The following is a 23148-nucleotide window of genomic DNA, read 5'->3' as shown; positions in this document are numbered from 1 at the left end:
CCATTTATAGCTTTCAGTAGTTTTTATGAATCCCAAAATCTTTTATCCAGACTCTAAATGGGTGAGATTTGCCAACATGAACACTATTTATAGTGGGGATATATATATATATATATATATATATATATTCTGCCTTGAATGAATATTTAATCAATACTTATACCCCTGAAGGAATTTTCACCTGTGAGAAATCAGCGTGGTAGAGTGGTATATGGCCTTCATGACTAAAGTTATAATAAATAATATAATAAAACAAGCAATGTTTTATAACTGAAGTGTCATTCCAATTCAGACACATGATATTATAGAGAAGGTGCAAAAAATATTCCTGTTCTTATCTGTAATAGAATTTAGTTAGCTACAGTGGCAATAAAATTGCAGTGTAGTTTTCTCACCTAAATTAGCTACAGATTTACAGTCTGAATCGATTAAACTAAACTAGTTGAATTACTGCCGCAATATATCACATAATTATTGAATTAAAATGGGGAGCAATTATGTTAATTGGCAGACAACACTTCATAGAGAATGAAGTATCTTTTCCTAATCAGAAAAAAAAAGAAAACCATCACAAAAAGCCAAAACACACTTCAAAAGTATTATGGGCAGGTGTTGTTGAAGTTCTTTGTTCATGTCATATCAGTTGTTTTCAATGGCGATTTATAAACTCTGATGCTGGGATTAAATCATCATGTTATAAATTATCATAGTAACAAAATGCCTTGGGAAAAGATAGCTGCTTTATGAAGAGAGGTAGTGTATAGGCAAACTCAGTTTTTGGCCCATGATTGGCATATGAATTTGCTACTTAGGAAAGTCTGTTTCATTGTCTTAAGAGAAATCAATCTGCTTTTGAAACTCAGGACTTACTAATGATCATGACATCTCTATTTGAAATGTTTGCTTTGTGGATGGTACTCACTTCATTTCCTGTCAAGGAGTGGATTAATATATTGTGGATATTGTATGTTAGCAAACTGGTTGATGATATTTCCTCCCTTGAAAACCTAGTCAACAAAAGGAAAATACAGTATATCTGATGTTTAAGTATATCACACATTTTATGAAGTTTGCTTGGCCCAAAAAAGGTATCACTGTTTTTTGAATCCTGGATGTTCTTATACTTCAGCTTAGTGCTTCATCAAGAAATTCATCAGCAACCAGGTGCTTCATATGGTAGAGTACACCTGAGTACCTACCAAGGATCTGGATTGTTTTTCAAATTGGGTTTTATGGATTGCAGAAAAAGGCATTAAACACTTCATAAATGGAACATCATTGCATTTCTTTATCTGACCCCATATTTATCAAAAGGAGTTGATAAAAAAACTATATAACATTATATTGGGGAAAGGGAATTTAATATTTACAATAGTTCTTCCATTTTATTTCTTATTGTTCTTATTGTCTTGGCATACTATTGCCCAAGAAAACAAATAGTTGAGGGTTTTTTTTTTAAATAGACAGAAATAATATGAGGTGACTGTCACTTTTTAAATGACTTTACCCAGTTTTTTTTTAAGAAAAAGCAAAGAAAATGAATTATGATAAGTTTATTATAGAAGACATTTTATCCTGATTTATTCATTTGCAAAGCTGTCAGGAAATTAATTATGTTAAATCAAATATGTGGTAACAAATATATTGTGGAGGAGGACTGCCATTCAAATAGAATGAGAATAAAGGCAAAGTTAATATGTTTGTAAGAGGTTTTGTTAGAATAAAAGCTCAGCCTTCAATTCAAAGCTCACACTCTTTTCCTTCCTTTATAGTGTAGTGATGAAGAGGAGATCATTTGAAAGTCAAGGCCAAATGAGACAGCATTGGTGTATGTGCCTGCACTGTTGACAACTCCCATCCAGTCCACTCTTAAAAGTGTGACCCCATAGTTGTGTAGTGGTAGATAGATTTGTCCCTAGCATTTAATCTGCTAGTATTTCAAGTCTTAACATTAAGCTGTAAAGATAACACAAAGCTAAACATAAAGTTATAAAGATTGTGGTTATAAAACATAATGTCTATACTATTCTATGTTCCTTCCTTCCTTCCTTTTTTGCTTGCTTTCTTTACCCCCAAGAAGCAACTGAGATATGTGGATGCTAAACTGAGAATGATGAAATTTTCAACTCACAGAGAAATAACACGTGGTGAAATTTCTTTTGTACAATACATGTTGACAAACTAGATTGTTCTCCACTGAATTTCAGCTCAGATGAGTTTGCTACCACAGTATTATAGATATACTTGATCATTTCCGATCACTCAAGGCCTCTCATTGAACAACCGTCTCATCTACCGCAGGGATCAGCAAAGTGTTATTGATGTTATTGGACTGCTAGTTCAAGCAGTCCTAGCCAGCACAGCCAATGGTGAGGAATGCTGGCAATTGCAATCCAACAACATTTGAAGGGCCATGTGATTCCTACAGACTCATAGACTGAACAAAAGAAGCAGGAATGGACTTGACATTCTTGATGACTCAAATTAAAAATGGAGATAAAGACAAAATTTTGCTGCCATAATGCTGTTCTCTTGTATTTTAGGCAAGCAGAAACAGCACACTGTTTTTTTTTACCCTGGAAATGCTAAAAAATGATAGCATCACCAGTAGCATCACTGTTGACATAATACTGAATAACATTGATTATTTACATCTTAATGTCTTAGCTGAACATCCAGTACATACCCTTAAAGATTGGCTTTGTTATTCACATCCTTTGAGCAATAATTTGCAGCAAAGTCATCAGTGGTGATTAGTGTTTTGATGCATTATGTCAATGCTCCATCTTTCTTTAAGCATGGATTATGTAAAACAAGGTTACAAAGTGAACATACGATGCTTGACATCTCCTGGACTTGTTTCAACAGTCTAAACTGGATTTTTGTTTTAAGGATGCAATAATAATTTTCACTATAATTATGCACTTTTGTTGAGTGCTCAGCAAAGCCATGTTTGGACTTGGGAGATTTTGTTTCAAATAACAAAGCTTCCCATCTCTCTGGGGAAGAATGAGAGAGAGAGAGAGAGATCAATATTGGGAAATTGACATTCATTCTGTGGACAGAATTGTAACATATTGCCCTTGTTAAGTTATAATCTGTTTTGATTAAACCCATATATTCATTTTACAGTTGTTTAAACTTCTTTATCTGAAAAAAACATTTAACTATATAGGGCTGAAAAGAATAATTGAAAATATTGGAGAAATGGTTTTTAAAAATGTGTTTCCTGAGTGCTGGGAAACATAGCTAAGGATAATATTGGGCAAATAGATGCAATGAAAACATTTTCTGCACTGGGAAAAAAACACATTTCTGGGCAGAAAATAAGTTTCCTGCAGAAAAAAAGAGATTGCCTGCACACACACACACACACACACACACACACACACACCTGTGCAGAAGACAGCATTCTTAACATGAAACCTATTTTCTATGCAGAAAATGTCATTTTCCGTGCAAAAAGGCATTAATTTTTATGACTACAGTGGGCCCTTGCCTTATGCGGGGGATCTGTTCCGGATCCCACCGCGTAAGGCGAATTCCGCCTATGCTCAAGCCCCATTCAAGCTCGTGTGCGGAGGCGCGGCACTACAAAAGCATGCGGGGTGCCATGGGCACGTGCCCCATTCATTTGAATGGGACGTGCTGCCCCTTGTGCCCCGCATGCTCCCCGCGGTTTGAGTGTATATGCTCAAGTCCACATAAGGCGTACCCGTGTATAACACGGGTGCACTTATGTGCTTTTTTCTTTCTTCTTCTTCCTCCTTCTTTTCTTCATGATAAGTCTTGAATTGTGAATAGTTTTGAAAGCTGGAGTTTTCAACAACTTTCTCACAATGAGAAGGAAAAGATAAAATTATTTATTCTTCCCTGCCAGAATAGAACTGATGATCCCTTCACTGCCAGTCATCAAGGAGATGTTCACACAGTTACATTCATCTGTGCTTAGTCTGATCTTTTCCATTTTCATGAACATTTTCATCAGCCTTTAAATGCATACCCTATTCATGCCATTGTTGTGAAAGAGGCCCAAAATGATTACCCTTTCAGAAAGCATTCCTGTCCACTAAACAGAATTCATGTGCCCTCAGTAACATTAGAAGATAAACAAATACCATTACCTCTACACCATTTTGGCAATTACATACTTAATGTATGATCCCTATTCGACTAGCATCATGTATGTGTATAATCTATGCCCTCATATGGAATAGGCTCCCCCCCATCCTTCACCACTATCAAAATATACAGTGGGCCCCACTAAGGTTTGGTTCCAGGACCCCCTGTGGATTCCAAAATCCATGGATACTCCAGTTCTATTAAATACAATAGAGTAGTCAACTGGTATCCATTATATAAAATAGCAAATTCAAAAGCAAATTTGCTTTTTAGAATGTATATGTTTTGGGACTATTTTCAAGCCATGGATGGCTGAATCATAGATAAAGAATCGGTAGATATGGAAGGCCAACTGTACTCAAATCTGACTACATATTGATTGACAGACCTTGTTATCGGTAGAACTTGCCCACCAAACTACAAGTCTGTTGTTATAACGTTGGATGGAAGTTCTCTGTTATTATGTGATCTGTTTTGAATTTTTTTGTGCATATACAGAAAAGTGTAATCATGCATCACTTTGCTTATGCATGGGAATAGAAAACAATGTGTTTGGTATGGTAGTACTCAGTAGATCAACATGAAGTCACTAGATATAGAGGAATAGAAGCCAATAAAGCAGAAGCAGATTGAGGGGGAAAGAGTCTGTTCATTGTGAAACTCATATTTCCAATGTCAGGAGAAAAAATGTACAAATTGTACAAGTTCATTATAGGGAAAAATTAAACATCTTCTTTGGTTATAAATAAATATGCATAAAGGTAGAGGAGAGAGCTGTTTAGTCATGCTAGTCATGCAGATAGTGCAGGCATAGACAATCTAAATGAACCTATAATCAATCATGGTTTGAATTAGGAGGGAAAATGCTTACCATTTGTTGGAACAAAATCAGAGCTTTGAGTTTTATGAACCTATTAGGTTTGATTTAAGAAGTGAGTTCAAATTCCAGAGGCATCACTAGGCATAATTTTGTTGCTTCTGTGTTTCAACGTTTTCCTTTCTTTAATATTATTGTGAGTCACCTTGATTCAAAGTGGAGAAAATCAGAATATAAAGGAAGGAATTCTCTGCAAAGTCCTTGTGCCAGCATGGTGTAGTGTTAGGTTAGGGTTTGGGGAAACCAGGGTTCAAATCTTCACTCAGCCATGGAAAACCATTTAATGAACTTGAGTAAGTGAAACTTTCTCAGCCTCAGAGCAAAACAATGTCAAACTTCCTGTCTTCTCAATAAATGTTACCAAGAAAACTCTAAATCAGACACAATGTGAAGGTATATAACAATAGTGATGATATTTTTTACTGCCTTACTGGCTGCCTCCTGTGGCATTCTGGAATTTGAAGTTTAGGGAGGGGATTTAGAATTCTCAGCTCTTATGCCTCACTGAACTACAAACCTCAGGATGCTACAGGAGACAGACAGAGCAGTAAAAGTGGAATAGCAGCACAATAAGGGTATAGTGCAGTTATCTGCAATAACTATAGTTTAAATTATATTTTGGCCTATATTATAATTTTATTTTTAAAATTATTTCAAATTTTAAATTACAGTTTAAATTACTTTTTGATCTATAATTGCATTTTGGGCCAATTTTGGCCAATGATTATATATTATACTATATATTTTATTATATTATATGAACTAATCATATTCTCAAACCCTCTCAGAATAAATATTGCCAAGAAACACCCTTGTTAGAGTTGCCCTTACTTTTGGAATGTGGTGTATATAGGCTGGGAACCAGAAAGAAGATATGTTAAACTAGCTAAGAACATCCACTGTCTTCCTGGCATACTACACATAATGTAACACTGGATGTTCTTAGACAGTTTATCATTCCTTTTTAGTTAACAGCCTGCACACACCACATTCCGAAATTCCCTCCACTATTTTTATGGGCATCCAGTCAATCTGGCCCTTTCCCTCTCACTTTGTCCATCAAGGACCATAGTTAAAACTGACCTTGTCACCTCATCACTCTGCCCATAACTTTTGCATTTCCATGGCTATTCATACAGTCTAATGATAAAGATCCTTCCTGGGCATCAGAAACTCTGTGTGTCAGAATAAGTAGACCAAGTTTGCAAAAGGTTATTCTACAATTTCTTTCACACAGTTATCCTCAAAGGTGCTACAGGTTCCCTTTGCACACTAGAACAGATTTAACTCTGATATTTACAAATAATGCTTAAGTGCATTATTATTATTATTATTATTATTATTATTATTATTATGTTTATTTACCAGTACTTTGAATTGTGCCCGGAAATGGACTGGCAGCCAATTGAGCTATTGCAACAAGGAAGTTGTATGCTCCTTGTAGCCAGCTCCAGTTAACAGCTTGGCTGCAGCTCTTTGGACCAGCTGAAGTTTCTGAGCACTTTTCAAAGGCAGCCCCACATACAGTGCATTACACTAATCCAAACAAGATGAAACCAAGGCATGTACCACATGGCCAGGTCTGACTTCTCCAGCAATGGGTGCAGTTGGTGCACATGTTTTAGCTGTACAAAGGCACTCCTGGTCACTGCCGATACCTGAGCTTCCAGGCTCAGTGCTGAATCCAGAAATACCCCCAAACTATGAACCTGAGTTTTCATGGGAAGTGTAACTCCATCTAACACTGCTGAATCCCTATTCCCATACCTGTCTTTTGACTGACCAGGAGTACCTCTGTCTTGTCTGGATTAAGCTTCAGTTTGTTTGCCCTCATCCAATCCATTACAGCAGTCAGACACTGGTTTAGGATAGAAACAGCTTCCTTGGAATTAGGTGGAAAGGAGTGATAGAGCTGGATATCATCAGCATATAGGTGACACCTTACTGCAAAACTCAGGGCAACCTCTCCCAGAGGTTTTATGAAGATGTAAGATGTTATAAAGCATAGGGGACAGGACTGAGCTCTGAGGGATTCCACAGGCCAATGGCCAAGGAGTCGAACAGGTATCCCCCAGCACTACCTCCTGAAAGCTCCCTCCAGGAAAGAGTGGGGCAACTGTAGAACAGCACCTCCAAGCCCTAACCTAGAGAGGCAGCTCAGAAGGATACCATGGTAGATGATATTGAAAGTCACTGAGAGGTCCAACAAAACCAACAGGGACACACTCCCCCTGCCCAGTTCTCTGTGTAGGTCATCCACCAAAGCGACCAAAGCTGTTTCTGTCCCATAACCTAAAACCAGACTGATATGGATCTAGATAATTCGTCTCATCCAGGAATGTCTGGAGTTGGGAAGCCACCACACACTCCAGTACCTGGGAGATTAGAGACTGGCTGTAATTATCTAGTAAAATAGGATCCAGGGAAGGTTTTTTCAAAAGAAGTCTTTTAGGCATGTTGGGACCCTGTCTTGCTGTAAAGAGGCATTAATCAATTCCCTTACCCACTCCACCAGTCCTCCTGTGGCCTGTTTAATAAACCAGGAAGGTCAAGGGTCTAGTATACATGCAATGGTTCCCACCTCTCTGAAGGATCCTGTCCATATCATCAGGCTGCACAAACTGAAATGTATCCATCAATATTGGACAAGCAGGACCCAAGGTTACATCCATTGACACTGTATCAACTCTGGCATCTAAGTCAGAGTGAATCCGAGCGTTTTTATCAGCAAAATGGTGAGCAGATTCTTCACAGCGCGCAACAGTGATTGGCTTACATTCTCTTCAGGACCAGACCATAACAGATCCTTAACCACTCAAAACAGCTCAGCATGGATGTTGAAGTCCCCCAGCAAATAAGCCGAGGAGACTCAATCACCCAGAGACACCCTAGCTAGCTCAGGCAGGGAGACTATTGCACAGCAGGGTGGACTGTACATTAATAGAATCTCTAATCTGTCTCTGCTGCCCACCTTTAAATAAACACACTCAAACTCTGTAGACTGAGGGATAGGATGCCTGTTCAGGGAAAAATTTTTTCGATAAACCACTGCAACTCCACCTCCCTGTCCCCCAGGTCTTGACTGCTGCTGCACAGAGAATCCTGGTGTGCAAAACTGAGAGATACACACACACACACACAGAGAGAGAGAGAGAGAGAGAGAGAGAGAGAGCAGCTTCATTTAACCAGGTCTCTGTTATACAGGCCAGGTCAGCTTGTTCTTCCAGGATCAAGTCCTGAAATGGCAGCTGTTTTACCATTCACTGATCTGGCATTCATCAGCTGCATTTTCAACCTGGGAGAGTTACTGCCTTCGTTATCCAGATTATTTGGTATGGGAGACAGTTTGGGAGTGACTAACACCCTATCATACATTGTACATAATTCATATAACTGTGGAACTAACACTTTTTTGGTACCAAGCAAATCAAGGCCAGTGCTGTTCTTCACTGTTCTTCACATTTAGAAATCTCTTTGTCTTGTTCCGTATGAACAAGATATATGGCTACTGCAATTTCTTTCTTCACTTCACTCTGTTTTAAAGAAAGCATTGTGCTACAGACAACATTGTAGAGGTACAATGCAAGTCAGTGACAAACAAAAGTCTACTTCATGAAATAAATGAAAGGAATACCAATTTGTACCTACCAGAGCTGTAATTTATGTCTGCCAGGCTCTACAGACTATAGCCAGGCCCCATCAATATGCTTTTAAGAGCTGTGTATAGATGTCTATAAACACAAAGGCAGCATTCAGCCTCTATACAGATAAACAGGAACAATATCTTAGCAATTCGGGTCAATTTTTTTTCCAAGGAGAAAACATTTAAATGGAATGAGACCAATTTGTTAAGATAATCACACTTGAACTGAGATGATTAAAAACTTCATATAATATAAGAAACCATAGCCAAAAGTTAGAAAGAATTACTCTGAAGAAATAACTTTTCTATCATTTTCCTTGCATGAAGGAACTCCAGCAGCCTACCAACGATGGAGTGACATTTCCTACAAGGGGTTAAAAATATGCTGTTATGCTTATGGGCAAAGAGCAAAGAGTCTTGTAGCATTTCAAAAACAAATGCACTTACCAATGCATAAATTTTCTGAGCCTGGAGTCCACTTCATGAGATGCACAAAGTATTATGTTTAGTCACAAATGTGAATACACAGACACATTAAGGTCATAGAGAAATAATAATGGTAGTAATTAGCTTATCAGTTTTTGGCTTTCACAAAACAGTTGTTCAGTTATACTATAAGAATCTTTGCAATGCTGAACTGCTTCACACATATAAGAACAAGGTGACAGCGATAGTGATAAGCTTTCCTCCCAGAGAAAGACTCAGGAGATATAGGTAGACATTGTGGAAAATATAACACTGTTTTGTTTTGTAATCTGTCATTTCTTTGTTCCTGAATGACGGCGTTAAGGACAATTGATGCTGGGCTATACGGTCAGGACTCAGATTCAGAAAATGAGACAGAGGGGTTTGTTGCACAGGCCCCTGGAATGGGTCCGTCGTGTTACAAAAGGCGGCATGATGGAAAGGGGAGGTGGCATAGAATGCATCTTACAGCACAGGAGAATGCCTCCGCCGCCACCAGACATTCCCATCGAGTTCTGGATGCGTACCAGAGGTGGTGATTTTCAGGAACGCTTCTAAACTGTTCCAGAAAATTGCCTCCTGGAGAACACATCCTGAACACGATGGGAATTTCCGGTGGCGACAGCAGTGTTCTCCTGTGCAGTAAACAGTGTTCTATGCTGCCTCCCATTCCCATCATGTCCCCTTTTGTAACACAACAGGACTTTTCCAGGGCCTGTGCAATAAACTCCAGAAAGGCCAGGGAGTGGGACAGGGGGCACAGCTGGTGAGACAGGGCCCTACCACTAAAAGAAGGCCCTGCCAGCGAGTCATAAAGCCAAGAAAGCATGGCAGTGTCAGAACAGGAAAATGGAGCTCCCATGACATACCATTAGAGACTACCAGAAGCAAAGAAAGGCCCAACGTAGGTAGGAACGTTTAAATGCCAGACACGCATTAATCAGAGAATAGCTGTGTGCTGAAAACTGGCCATAAATTCTGTCATCTCTCTTAGGCAAATGGCTCACAACCAACCTTTCCTAGTAGATGCAATATTCCTGGCTTGTGTTCCTGATTCATGTTGTCTGATAACTTCAGACTTTGCTCCATATGCTTTTGGATCTCTCTTTTGAAGTGTCTTTGGATTGCTTGCTTGACTGTGCTTGACTCAGACTGACCTGACTACTCTGCTACATCATGCTTGCTGGTGAGGCAACAGAACAGGACAATGGTTTGGGAATGAAAGCTATAGCTCTCTTGTCTGGCTCTAGGGACTTCTAAAAAACATCATTTAATCTTTTGTGAGCCATCTTGGCTTCAATTTAGGAGAAAGGCATCAACAACAACAACAACAACAACAACAACAACAACAATATCTGATTGCTAATTCCAAGAATCAGGACAATGGATCCAGCTTTCTTATGTTCTTGAAACTACTGTTAAAGCTGGTCTTGTTAGATCCTTTTATATGTAGAAAAATAAAAGATCTTGTATATAGTTTGCCCTTTTTTGTAAGAGTGATCAAAGATCCTGGAAAATGTAACTTTCTAAACTCCAATTCTTAGAATCCTGATGACTGGGAGATCCTGGGAGTTATATTCCAAAAAAGTAACTTTTGTATGTCGTGGGTGATTCATGCATCATAGATTTTGGCAACACCATGGTCTTCTAAGACCATGAAACTGAGGGCTGGTACAGATGGCCCTAAAGGGGCAGTTTGACACTGCCCCTTTGATTGCCAGATTGGGGCTACAGCAACCACATGCCAGTGGCTTTGCAATCTGCAAAGGAGACTTCTTAGGAAGTAACCTGACATTTTGGTGGTAGCATGCATATTGCTACATGTAGAGGACAGTGCTTCTTTTCTCCCTCCCCCATTCTTTTACTCAGTTTGTCAAAATGGATATCAATATGTTTCTTTCTGCTAGTATGTTTTTAATGCAAGAAGAGATGACAGTCTCTCAAGTGGGTGTGAGGGTCATAGGGATAAGTTTAACTTCATTGTTGCCTGAGGTATGAGATGAAATCAATGAGAAAAAGTGGGTTAAGAAGCTGACATGAGAAGAGCAAAATGAAGGAGAGACTGAGGCTGGAGTTTCTAACACCCCTTTTTAAATGACAGCTAAAAACATTGACTATTTGAGATAAGGATTCCCCTAGATTAATACTCAAGCCATACTAATTGAAAAATCCCTTGACCTTATTATCTCATGAAAAAGATGAGTGAACTTAGAGAGCAAAGACAACAATAAAATAAGAGTATCTACATATCCAGTGGTATCCCTTTGAAGGGTGGAAAATACAAGAGGATGAATAATATTTTACTATGTAAAAGAAATACGGTATGTAACATTTTAAAATATACAGTAATGCCTATAATATTGTGAGTAGTTTACAGGGCCAAGCAGTCCTTCATGCCCAAGCAGGTGATTCAAACAGGAAACAATGTTCAAGGCAACTCCTATACAAAATCCTAATTGGAGACCTAGACCTGGTACAGACTGGTGCAAAGCACCGGCCTGAAGCTGATTTTAGGGCTCAGGAGAGAAGAGTGTCTGCATGTTCCCGAGCCCTACTGCACCATAATGGCTCACCCCCATCCACACGGGGCCGCTATGATGATTTATGCATGGCACAGCATCCAAATGGTGCCACAGCATCCAAATGGGTCTGCACCATTTGGGTGCTATGGCCTCCATCAGGGGCAAAAAGGGGTGGCATCTCACCGTCCCTTTCTCTCCATCTGTATTCACCCCTAGTTGGAGACTTGCTTACGAGCAGGCGCAACTATTGCTTCAACTAAAAAAGAGACCCAGACTGAGGATTAAATATGGCTGGCTCTAGCTAGCTAGCTCTACAGCTATTGAAGAGAAGATTCTTGTGGTTAAATGGTTTGGCCTGTTTTGTCAACCATTGAGTCTACAGTGTTAGGAAGGTGGTAATTTCACAGTATCTGGGCTGAAGTCCTCATATTGTGATAATGTATCTGGAATGCACATCCATAGGTTTTGTCGATGTTCCAGGTTTAATTTCTAGAAAGTCTTTGATACCCATTGTTAGAAGACATACAAGCAGATTTGAGAGGCATTTTGTCATTATGAAGCAGGCCGTTAATCACTCTTCACCAATAAGTGCATTCCAATTAAAATATGTAGTAGATCTCCAAGGGGAAGATAATCATTCCACAGTTAATAGGGATGTAGCCTGATGGTAACTAGATTTTTTAAAAACAATTATAATACAGTAATCAAGGCATTTTACTATTATATTTTCACCATTGCTTAATTTGATTATTTTATTCTTTTTAAAAAAACCCCTTTTGGCATATTCATGCTTGACTGAGCAAACTAGTCATAAATGTGAATTATTCTTTTCAGAGTCATTCCAAAGCATATGTACCTTATCCATACCAAACACATTGTCTTCTACAAAGTTCCAGTCAACATTAACACCTTGCAAAAGAAAATCAGACAGCTCCCTCAAATAATTATTATTTTTTTAAATCAGCAGCTGGATAGTTAAATTCTTCCAGAGAGAAATACATTTAAAGAAATGTCACTTAGTTCTTACTGGACATTCACCTGCTTTCATTGCAACATCTGTCTATTGGTTTCATAAAAAGCTTGCATGCTAAGGCCCAAAGATATGGTGGATTTCTGAAGCACAAGTCAGTTATTAACAAACTGTTGATCCATTTTGCAAAGCACTGTATATTTGGGTGAGTATCAGGCAGCCTTTTGAAGCCCATGTTCCCTTTGATCCTTTATTGGAACTGCCCAAGGTGAACTTTAGGTATTCTGAATGCAAAGCAAACTTGCTTCCAGATTGCTGTAGCCCCATCCCACCTATAATTATGAGCCTTTGTATAGCAAGATGTATGTATTAAATGGAAACTTCTGGTGTACTATATTGAACACTCAGTAGGAAGAGTACATTAACTGCAAGTACTTTATTGACAGATATACCTGCCACAAGGACTTTGGAGTAGAAATGTTGCTAAGAATTCAGAAGTGCAAATGATTCAGTTTGTAAGATGCACAGTCACAGAAGGTCCAGTATCTAAAAAGAGCAGACAAAGAGGGGCTAGGGTTGGAGTGGCATAGGAGAGCAAAGTAGAAGATGAAATCTCGGTTACTAACTTAATTCAGATTGAAAGGCTTTGGACCTTGGTAATGGCTTCAGTTCTGACTTTTAACTTTCACTAGTATACTCAAAAGTAAAGGCAAAAGAAAATCCAACAGAATAAGCAAATTTATCTCCCCAAGGTTTGTCAAGAATAGTAATGGGGATGCCATATTTGCATCCCTCATTCCCCCCACCATACCATTTCTGCATTAATCACATCCTTACTAGATAATCAGATAGATAGATAGATGATAGATAGATAGATGATAGATAGATAGATAGATAGATAGATAGATAGATAGATAGACAGATGGCAAAAACTGGTGCATTTAAACTACAAAGAACTGCTTTGTAAATTTCAGAGAGATGCAAAAACAGTTCAATAGCTATGGATATCTGCACATTAGTTCAAGAATTATGGATTTACATATTTTGTAAATGAATTCATCAAGATTAAATTCTTCTAGCATTTATAATTAATAATTTGCCCAAGATAGGGTTAAGACATTTTCCCTCTCCAGACTAAATACCTCTAAATTTCATTTCTTTTCTACAACAGAACCTAGGAACTCTTTCCCATAAGCATTCTGAAACCATATAGTTGTTTTCCATATAAACTTCCCTGAAGAGAAAGAGCCTGAGAGAGATTTCAAATACACATTTTCAAATTTATTCAAGCAAAATTTTGCAGCACAGCTAACATCAGAGTTATCCAATACTAGGATGAAAGTGAGGGCTTGCACTTAATATTCATCCCTATTCCATTGTGACTTTTTGTCACTGACCTTCCTTGGAAGTACACAATCAGGCCTTAATTCTGTGTTTTCTTTGAAAGCTGAGCAAAAACTGACAGATTACTTAGCTGGAAGAATGTCTTTCTTCCAGCCTTGGCAATCTTTCAAATGCTACTGAGGCATCAAATTCCATCATTCATTTTCTGTTGTGATCCATGACTGACAGAGTCTTCAACATATAAGCCATTTGAGTTCAAGCATGAATGGTTGTCCTGTTGATGTACAGTTTTAACATTTGGAAAACTGGTCTGTCTTTCACTCTCTTTGATGAAAAAGTTCACTCCTATGGTAATCTTAGCAGAAAGGCTGTTTTCATTTTGTGTAAACATGTAGCTGACAAGGAGAATTTCTTGGTACCCTTTGCATCTGTTTGTTCAGGGTGTAAATGTAAAAAATGATGAACCAGACATAATACCTTCTTTCCATTCCAGTTACGTTGCTGAGAGATGAAAAGAAGAGTATGGAGGAAATGTGATTCTTGAAGGAAGCAAGGAGTTATATAATAATTTTTCTCCACAATGCATGATTTTTTAATGCAGTTTTCAGACTGTTCAGAAATTGGGATGTATTTTGTGCAAAATTCACATGTGATTTCTTTTCCTGTAGGAAATAATAGTTAAACACAGAAATATTTTTTCTGTGCAGACAATGCTGTGTTCTGCACAAAATATGTTGTACTTGGGGAATTATTTTCTGTAAAATTCCCCCTGCATTGAATAAATGACATTTTTGGGTATATTCTGCATACAAAAAACCTTACTGTTCAGAAACATTATTTTCTGCAAAGAATGAGTTATTTCCATTGAAAAAAGATGTTTCCTGTGGGGTGGGGGAAACCCACATTTGGATATTGCACAGAAACAAGCCCCTAAATTGGGGGGGGGGGGGCTCATCACTCCCCGAGTTTTTTTTTCACTCTTTTTCACCACTCCCCAAAAAATTTTTTTTAACCCCCCCCCCCCCCCAATTTTGTTGCATATTCCTTTCACCCCTAAGGAATTTAATTAATTATATAATTAAACAATAAAATTGCAAAAATATTAGTCAAATGAAGTGTACAGATTCAGTCTTAACAGTATTATGTGTTGCTCTTGTACCATAAGTAAACATTCTCTCTTTGAAAAACATGAATCAAATGGATTTCTTGTGCAGTTCACAGTGCTTTCTGTTTTTGAAGGATAAGAAAGGATTATTTTGACCTTTGGGTGTGGTTTGCTTAAATCCCTGCAAATGCCCTTTGTTTGCCCCTAGCATTTACTCTTAAGCTATATCTGGAGGAGGAGACAGGGGATGTATAAATGTGTAAGCTGACAGGACTGAAAGGCAGTTAATACTCTTTTTGTTAATTCTGTTAGCTGTGCATCAACAGTTAACATATGTCAGACTCCCCCCCCAAAAAACCTTACTGTGAAATCCTATGCAAATTTTCTTATGAGTAATTGTCAATGAAGCAAATTTCTTAGTGAGCATCAGTAGAATTGTACTGCTAATTGTGTTTCGACTAATATAGATGAATCAATAATCAATGCATTAATCAATCAACTGAATTAGCATCCACTTGTCTTTCATTTATTTTAGTGCTGATTATGCTGGAAGCCAGTTTGAGCTTTGGAGAGGTGGGATGCAGCTTTTTCAAATAAATCTATAAGTAAACAATGCTAAATAGCAATTGCAGTTTAGAGTTTTTAATTACAGGTGCAAATATTGCATTAATTAAATCACATTGCAAAAAAAATAATAATAATAATTAAAAAATAAATCTGGTGACCCAGTATTCAACAGTACTTCTGTGCAATACTGTAATAATCAGTTTCTGAATTGTGGTGAGGAAAATATTTGCAGGAAACTAAAAAGGGAGAATGGCATAAAGTCCTGGCAAATAGCTGGTTTCTAAGAGGCAGGTGTCATTCTGCAAATAAAATCAGTTGCAAGTGAGAAACATCCCAAGAAAGAAATCCATAAACATCCCAATCCAAGAGAAATATAGTTACTTGCTAGTTTATTCATAAATCTGTAAACATCCTAATCATCTTAGTTTGAAATGCTGCCAATAAATATTGTGCAGCATCTTTAATAACAGCTCTATGAAGTCATGAATACTGATTGTACTGTGTATCAGTGAAATATCAAATCCACATGGACATACCTGCCCAACCATGACCAAAGGCTCATGGGACTTTAAGTCCTATGAGACTTCATCCAGAGATTTAGCATGGGAATCATGAAGCTATTGTGAGACTTCTTCTGGGCAGTCCTAAGCAGCTACTTGGTACAGCTCAGAGTGGCAGTGACCAGACCATGAAGCTCAACAAACACCCCTCCGGGATGTGAAGGGTTTGTTTTTAATTTGTTTTATTTATATACCGCTATTCCAAAGATCATAGCAGTGAACAGCAAGTAAGCTAATTTGCCCCCCACAGTCTGGGTACTCATTTTAGCGACCTCGGAAGGATGCAAGCCTGAGTCGAGTTTGGTCCTCTTTGCTGGTCTTGAACTCGCAACCTTGTGGTTTTGAGTGAATGGCTGCAGTACAGGCATTTAACCACTGCGCCACCAGGGCTCCAGTACTATCAATAAAATATCACAAATTGTGGAGGTATAACTTTGGTCTGAACATGCTGCAGTAATAATAATCCAATTTGGGACTGATTTAACTGCCCTGGCTCAGTGGTAGGGAATCGTGGGAATTCTAGTTTATTGTGGCACCAGAGCTCTCTGAAAGAGAAGGCTAAATAGCTCACAAAACAACAGTTCTCCAATTCCCTAACACTGAGCCAAGGCAGTGAAAGCAGTCTGAAACTCGATTATTTCAGCACTGTGTTTTGGACCTTTGTTACAAAATCATCAGACATGCAAATCAGAAGAGTAACAAGACTAGCCTGTTGTGCCTCCAAAACAAATTATTGGTGTTATTCTGAAGATCTACATATGTGCTATAAGAAAACAGGATCACAAAGATGTGTGTAAGAATTATCTGTTTGCTTGAGTAATTCCTCATCTATCAAGGGTTTCACATGGCCCTTTGCATATCTTTTGCTTTCACCTCATTGGTTTTTTCTCCTTATTTTTTATGTTCAATAAGACAGTGTGTTTTCACCCTCTGAAACTGTATATAGTTTTTAAATTGGAGTAAGATAGTAGAGACACATTCAAGGTGAATTATTTATAAATGTATAGTTAGTCTACAAAACAGGTTTTATGGATTGAATACATTCTGGTGAGTCATACCTCTCAGTGATATTACACTTATAACATCATTTGGGAATTTGAACTTCATGAATACAGCTCAAAAAGCAAATATATAATCTATTTTTGTGGCAAAGGCTAAGCCATCAGACAGAAATACAGAATTCTGGTTGTGCAGGGAAAAGAAAATCACTGAGGAAAAGATGGACTTTTAAGAGAAAAGAAAGGAATTGAATCAGAAGGTAGGAAAAAAGAGAAACTATTCGACAACTTTGACCACCCGACACCTGAGCGCTTGCTCTCTTATTGTCTCTCTAATGGAAACCAAAAAGGCACAGAAGTTGTAATTTATCAAATTTGTGTTTTCTCACCAAATCCACAATGATTAAAAAGACTCTGATGGGATGTGCCCGACAATTAATTGGTTGATGTGTCAGTCATTTAATTCAACTTTTTCCTCCACTTTCTTCCTCTTTCTAATGGTGTTCCTTTCTCTAATTGATTTCCCTGAAATATAGTATTAAAATGTATTATGTATGTAAACAAACTATTTGCTTTCACAAAACACTACCAAGATTTTTTGTTGGAAGCAGCTTTGGTTCTGGTCCCTTTGGATTCCATTTCACCTCGTGAAACACCACAACCACTTTGAAGAGCTCATTTGGCACATTCTTTGGGTTTCGTAAGTGTAAAATTAAATAGTACTATGTCAGTCCTTATGCACAACAACCCACAAACCATCTTTGTGAAATCCTATGCTTCATTTATAGTAAATATTAAGGGATGGGGACAATCCCTAATTGTCTAGTGGTCTTAAGCCATTTCAAAATATTGTGCAATATCTTTTTTAGCCCATTCATAATTGACTATGGAAAGGATTTTATTGAGAATTTAGGGGCTAAACAGGCCAGCAATAAACACCAATATCAAGGCAGAGTGGAGGTGTGGCAACCACATGTCTCAGGCTTCAACTGTGCCTCAATGCTGGCTTCACACTGCCCACCTGAGTAGACGCCATTTCTTTGGCACAGCATTTAGACACACTGCACCAAAGAAACCCTGAAAAGCTGTCGCTGCAGCAGCAAGGGTGCCTTTTTGTCAGCACTAAAAGGAGCAGCATTTTGCTGCTCTTTTTTAGTGCCACAAAGCACCGGACTGGGGCCAAGGCATGCGATTGCTGTGGCCTCAATCCAGCAAGGAAATGGGTGGTGCAGAGCCACTCATAAGGGACAGTCTGTTTTGTCCCTATCAGACAAGGGAAATTGGAAGTATAATCCAATGGCAATCCGAACGCAATCATGGGGTTTAACTTTATTGCGTGATAGACTACCACATGTAATTTCAGGCAATGGGAAGTCAGTCCAAACGCAATCATGGGGTTTCACGTTATTGCGTGAGAGGTGATCACACACAATTTCGGGCAATGGCAATGGGAAGTCAGTTCAAACACAATTCGAATTCACGTAAATTAGGTGAACTAATGAATTCATGAGAATGCGTTCTGGCCCCACTTTCTTTTCATTTGAAATTAAGAAAAATTCCTCCTGTGTGATAAACACCTTAGTCTTGCATCCCAAGGGTTCCATACATAAAGGAAGGACCATTCATTCTTATTCCACTTCTTGCCAAACACACTTCCAGGGTCTTTCTAGCCCATCCCAACTCCATATATCTCATCTTGCCTCTATGTGCTTAGAGTTAAATTGTCCAGACATACATGCTCAATGGACATTAGGAGTGGCTGTAGAATACTGTGTGGTATGAGGACCAAATCTGGGAGATATAATCCTGCTCTTCTTGCATTGAAAGTGGTCAGTCTCTTTAAGATTCCTCAGAAACACCATGGTATATTAAACAGTGCTTACCAAATTCATACTTAATTAATTTAAATTGTCTTCATTCTGTGAGATATTAGTGTCTGGAATATCTCTTCCATTTTGAGGGGGGGAGAACCTATCCATTATCCAGCAACATAAAAAATATCAATGAAAAGATGTATGTATGTGTGCAGATATCTCGACCCATCTAATTCCCAATCTATTATGGAACATTGATTTTAGATTATTTTTGTTTGTCATGTAAAGCAAATGTTTAGATAACACATTATCAAGTTTTTCATGGGTTGAAGCTTGATTCACCTTGAGGCACTGGGGTGAAGGAGATGTGAACCTGGTATAGCAAGTATTGATTAGAAGCTGAAAGGAATGAGACTGGATAGCCCCAGGAGAGGATAAGGTTGGCTGTATGGATTGTTTTCCTACTGCAATGTTGTCAATAGAACACATCTTTTAAATTCTGACAGGAGCCTCTATAAAACCTATTTAAAGATAAATGTCTGAAAGGTGTGTCTAATTACTCCCTGATGGTATCAGCATCAGCTGCTCCTTACTTATCCTGCTTTCCATATATATGACACATTGCCCATTTCATACTTTGATAACTGGCTCATGATAGGAATATAAGTCTTTGTTTATATTATTCTTGCCTGAATTTTTAAAAAAATTAAAATTAAAAAAAAACCTAAAGGGTGTGATATATGATTTTTTTTTGCACATTTTCAATTATTTTTGCCAAAATACACCTTTTTATGCATAACTATGCTTGATTTTGGTACAAATACAAGGTTTCTATACAATTTTTTTAATAAATGATTTTATTTTATTTTACATTCTCCATTTACTTAATCAGGTGCTGATGACAGAGATAATTTACTGATATGGATGAGAAAGTTTGTTAATATTCTTTATACCCCTTGCTCAAGTGCATCTTAGCAAGGAACTTCTTCAGTTCACTCTGGCTATGGTGACCCATACCATTCATGAAACTACAGAGAAATCATAGATGAGTGAGACATTCATGCCATAGACATTTATAATGTAGAACTGGAGCCAATTTGTGGTAGTGAAATCTACACATATTTGCTATGCACCCTGTGAAAGAAGATAAATGTGTCTAAAACTTGTGGACCTGTGAAAATTATGGAAAAATGCATACATTTCTAAATACAATATTGTGGGTCCATAATGTACACTCAAAAATCCATATGCACTAATTTCTGTGCAAGCAAGAAAACACTTGTGTGTTCTTGACCACAGAGAAACACAGAGAAAAGGCAGAACTACTGAACACCTTCTTTGCCTCAGTCTTCTCACAAAAGGAAAAGGGTGATCAAATAGAGGAAAATGGAGTAGAAGACACAATAGGGGAAACACAGCACAGAATAAGCAAAGAAGTAGTATAGGAATATCTGGTTAATCTAAATGAATTTAAGTCTCCAGGAGCAGATGAACTATATCCAAAGGTATTAAAAGAACTGGCAAATGTAATCTCAGAGCCATTGACAACAGTCTTTGAGAACTCCTAAAGAAATCCCAACAACCTGGAGGAGGGCAAACATTGTCTCCATCTTCAAAAAGAGGAAAAAAGAGGATCCCAACAATTATAGTCCAGTTAGTGTGACATCAATATCAGGAAAGATTTTAAAGCAGATAATTAAACAGAGAGTTTGTGAACATTTAAAAGGAATGCCACAATCACAAAAAACCAACATGGGTTTCTTAAAAACAAGTCATGGTAAACTAATCTGATCTTTTTTAAAAATAAAATTACCAGCTTTGTAGATGAAGGGAATGTGGTAGGCATAGCATATCTTGATTTCAATAAGGCCTTTGACAAGATCCCCTATGATATTCTTTAAAACAACAAGCTAGTAAAATGTGGGTTAGACAATAAAACTATTAGATGAATTTGTAATTGGTTCACCGACCAAACCAGCAATGGTTCCTTTCATCATGGAGAGAAGTGACCAGTGGGGTGCCATGGGGTTCTGTCCTTGGCCCAGTGCTATTTACCATCTTTATTTATGACCTGGATGAAAGAATAGAGGGTGCACTTCTCCGATTTGCACATGACACAAAATTAGGAGGAATAACTAATACCCCAGCGGATAAAATGAAATTTTAAATTATTTAAATAAATTAGAAAGCTGGGCCAAAGCTAACAAAATGAATTTCAGCACAAAAATGTGCAAAAACCCAAAATGCATAGATAGAGGATGGGAGACACCTGGCTGAACGAGACTACGTGTGAAAGAGATCTAGGAGTCCTAGTAGACCACAAGTTGAACATGAGTCAACAGTGTAATGCGGCAGCTAAAAAGGCCAATACTATTCTAGACTGTATCAATAGAAGTATAGTGTCTAGATCAAGGCACTCTATTCTGCTTTGTTCAGGCCTCACCTGGAATACTGTCTCCATTTCTGGGTACCTCAATTGAAAAAGGATGTTGACAAGCTGGAGCATGTCCAGGGGAAGGAAACCAAATTGGTGAAGGGCCTGGAAACCATGCCCTATGAGGAGAGACTTAGGGAGCTGGGTATGTTTAGCCTGTTGAAGAGATAGTTAAGAGGTGATATGATAGCTCTGTTTAAATATTTGAAGGGATGTCATATTAAGGATGGAGTAAGCTTGTTTTATGCTCTCCAGAAAACAGGACCCAGAACAATGGATGCAAGCTACAGGAAAAGAAATTCCACTTCAACAGGAGGAACTTCCTGACAGTAAGAGCTGTTCGACAGAGGAGGAACAAACTCCATCAGAGAGTGGTGGAGTCTCCTTCCTTGGAAGGTTTGAAACAGAATCTGATGGGGACGCTTTGATTGAGAGTTTCTGGATGTCCCTTGTGGTTTCTTCCAACTCTATGATTCTATGAAACAAGACTGATGGTGCAAAAGCAAGAATTACAGTGAAGCTGAAGCTGACAGATCCATGCTTCCATACCGGTAGGCTGATGATGATTTTAAATGCTTGTTGTCTTGGGCATCTAGATTTTATGTCATGACCATAGGGGTTTCTTAGGGGGAGGTTTGTTTTCCCCCCCTTCTAGTAAACATTTTCCAGTTTATTTTGAACAGTGGACCCTTGGCATCTACAGTGGTTTGGTTCCAGGAGTCTCTGTGGATACCAAAATTTATAGAAGCTCAAGTCCCATTATATACAATGGCACAGTAAAATGGTATCCTGTATATTAAAATGGTAATATCAAGGCTGGGGTTTGGGAATTTTTATTTATTTATTTGGAATATTTTCATGCCATGGATGTTTGAATCTGTAGATGCAGAATCTATGGACGTAGAGGACTGACAACATGCTATTCTGACCTGAATCCTATAAAGGTAATCCTAACTCGAGGAGACTCACTGAATCAATGGAATTTACCACAGGTCCAAAACACACTGCAGAAATATTTCAGTTTGAGACTGCTTTGACTGTCCAGGCTGAATGCTAGGGAATTCTGGGAACTGTAGTTTTATGAAACTTTTAGTTTTCTTTTTCAGAGAGCTGTGGTGCCACAATAAACTAGAATTCCCAGGATTCCCTAGCACTTAGCCAGAGCAGTTAAAATAGTCTCAGGCTGAATTTTTTCTGCAGTGTGTTTTGATTCACCATTCAGCAAGTGGGTCTATTCCAGCCTGGAGTACCAATAACATTCAAGGCTAATCACTAAAATCCAACTCCCTCATATCTGACAGTAAGCCCCCTTGATTACATTGTGACTTACATTTGAATAGATAGGTATAGGGTAGGACTTGTAAGAGCCAAAGAAGGGAAGAAATGGGCATGTCCGTAGGTAGTCAATTTAAAATTCAACACACAGTACACCATGGACCCGCAGGCCTGTCCCCAGTATCAGTATGACTTATTCCCCTGACAGTTCTTCATAAAACCACATTTCATTTTTATTTTACACCCTGGATGGAAATTTGCAGAGAATACAGATTATGTTTTTCTTTTTCTCATAAAACTAAAAGAATTCCAGTAGGGATTTCAGCAGTACCATCCTCTCAGTTCCTCTAGGGCTCTCACAATAAGAGCAACCCTGCTTGCAAGACCCTTTGAAATGCAAACTGCTCCTGTTTTATCACTGCCTTTCTATTCCATTCCCATTTCAGGTCAGG

The sequence above is a fragment of the Sceloporus undulatus genome, chromosome 2, assembly GCF_019175285.1.
Source record: "Sceloporus undulatus isolate JIND9_A2432 ecotype Alabama chromosome 2, SceUnd_v1.1, whole genome shotgun sequence".
NCBI lineage: Eukaryota > Metazoa > Chordata > Lepidosauria > Squamata > Phrynosomatidae > Sceloporus > Sceloporus undulatus.
Note: the sequence above shows the minus strand (reverse complement) of the source record.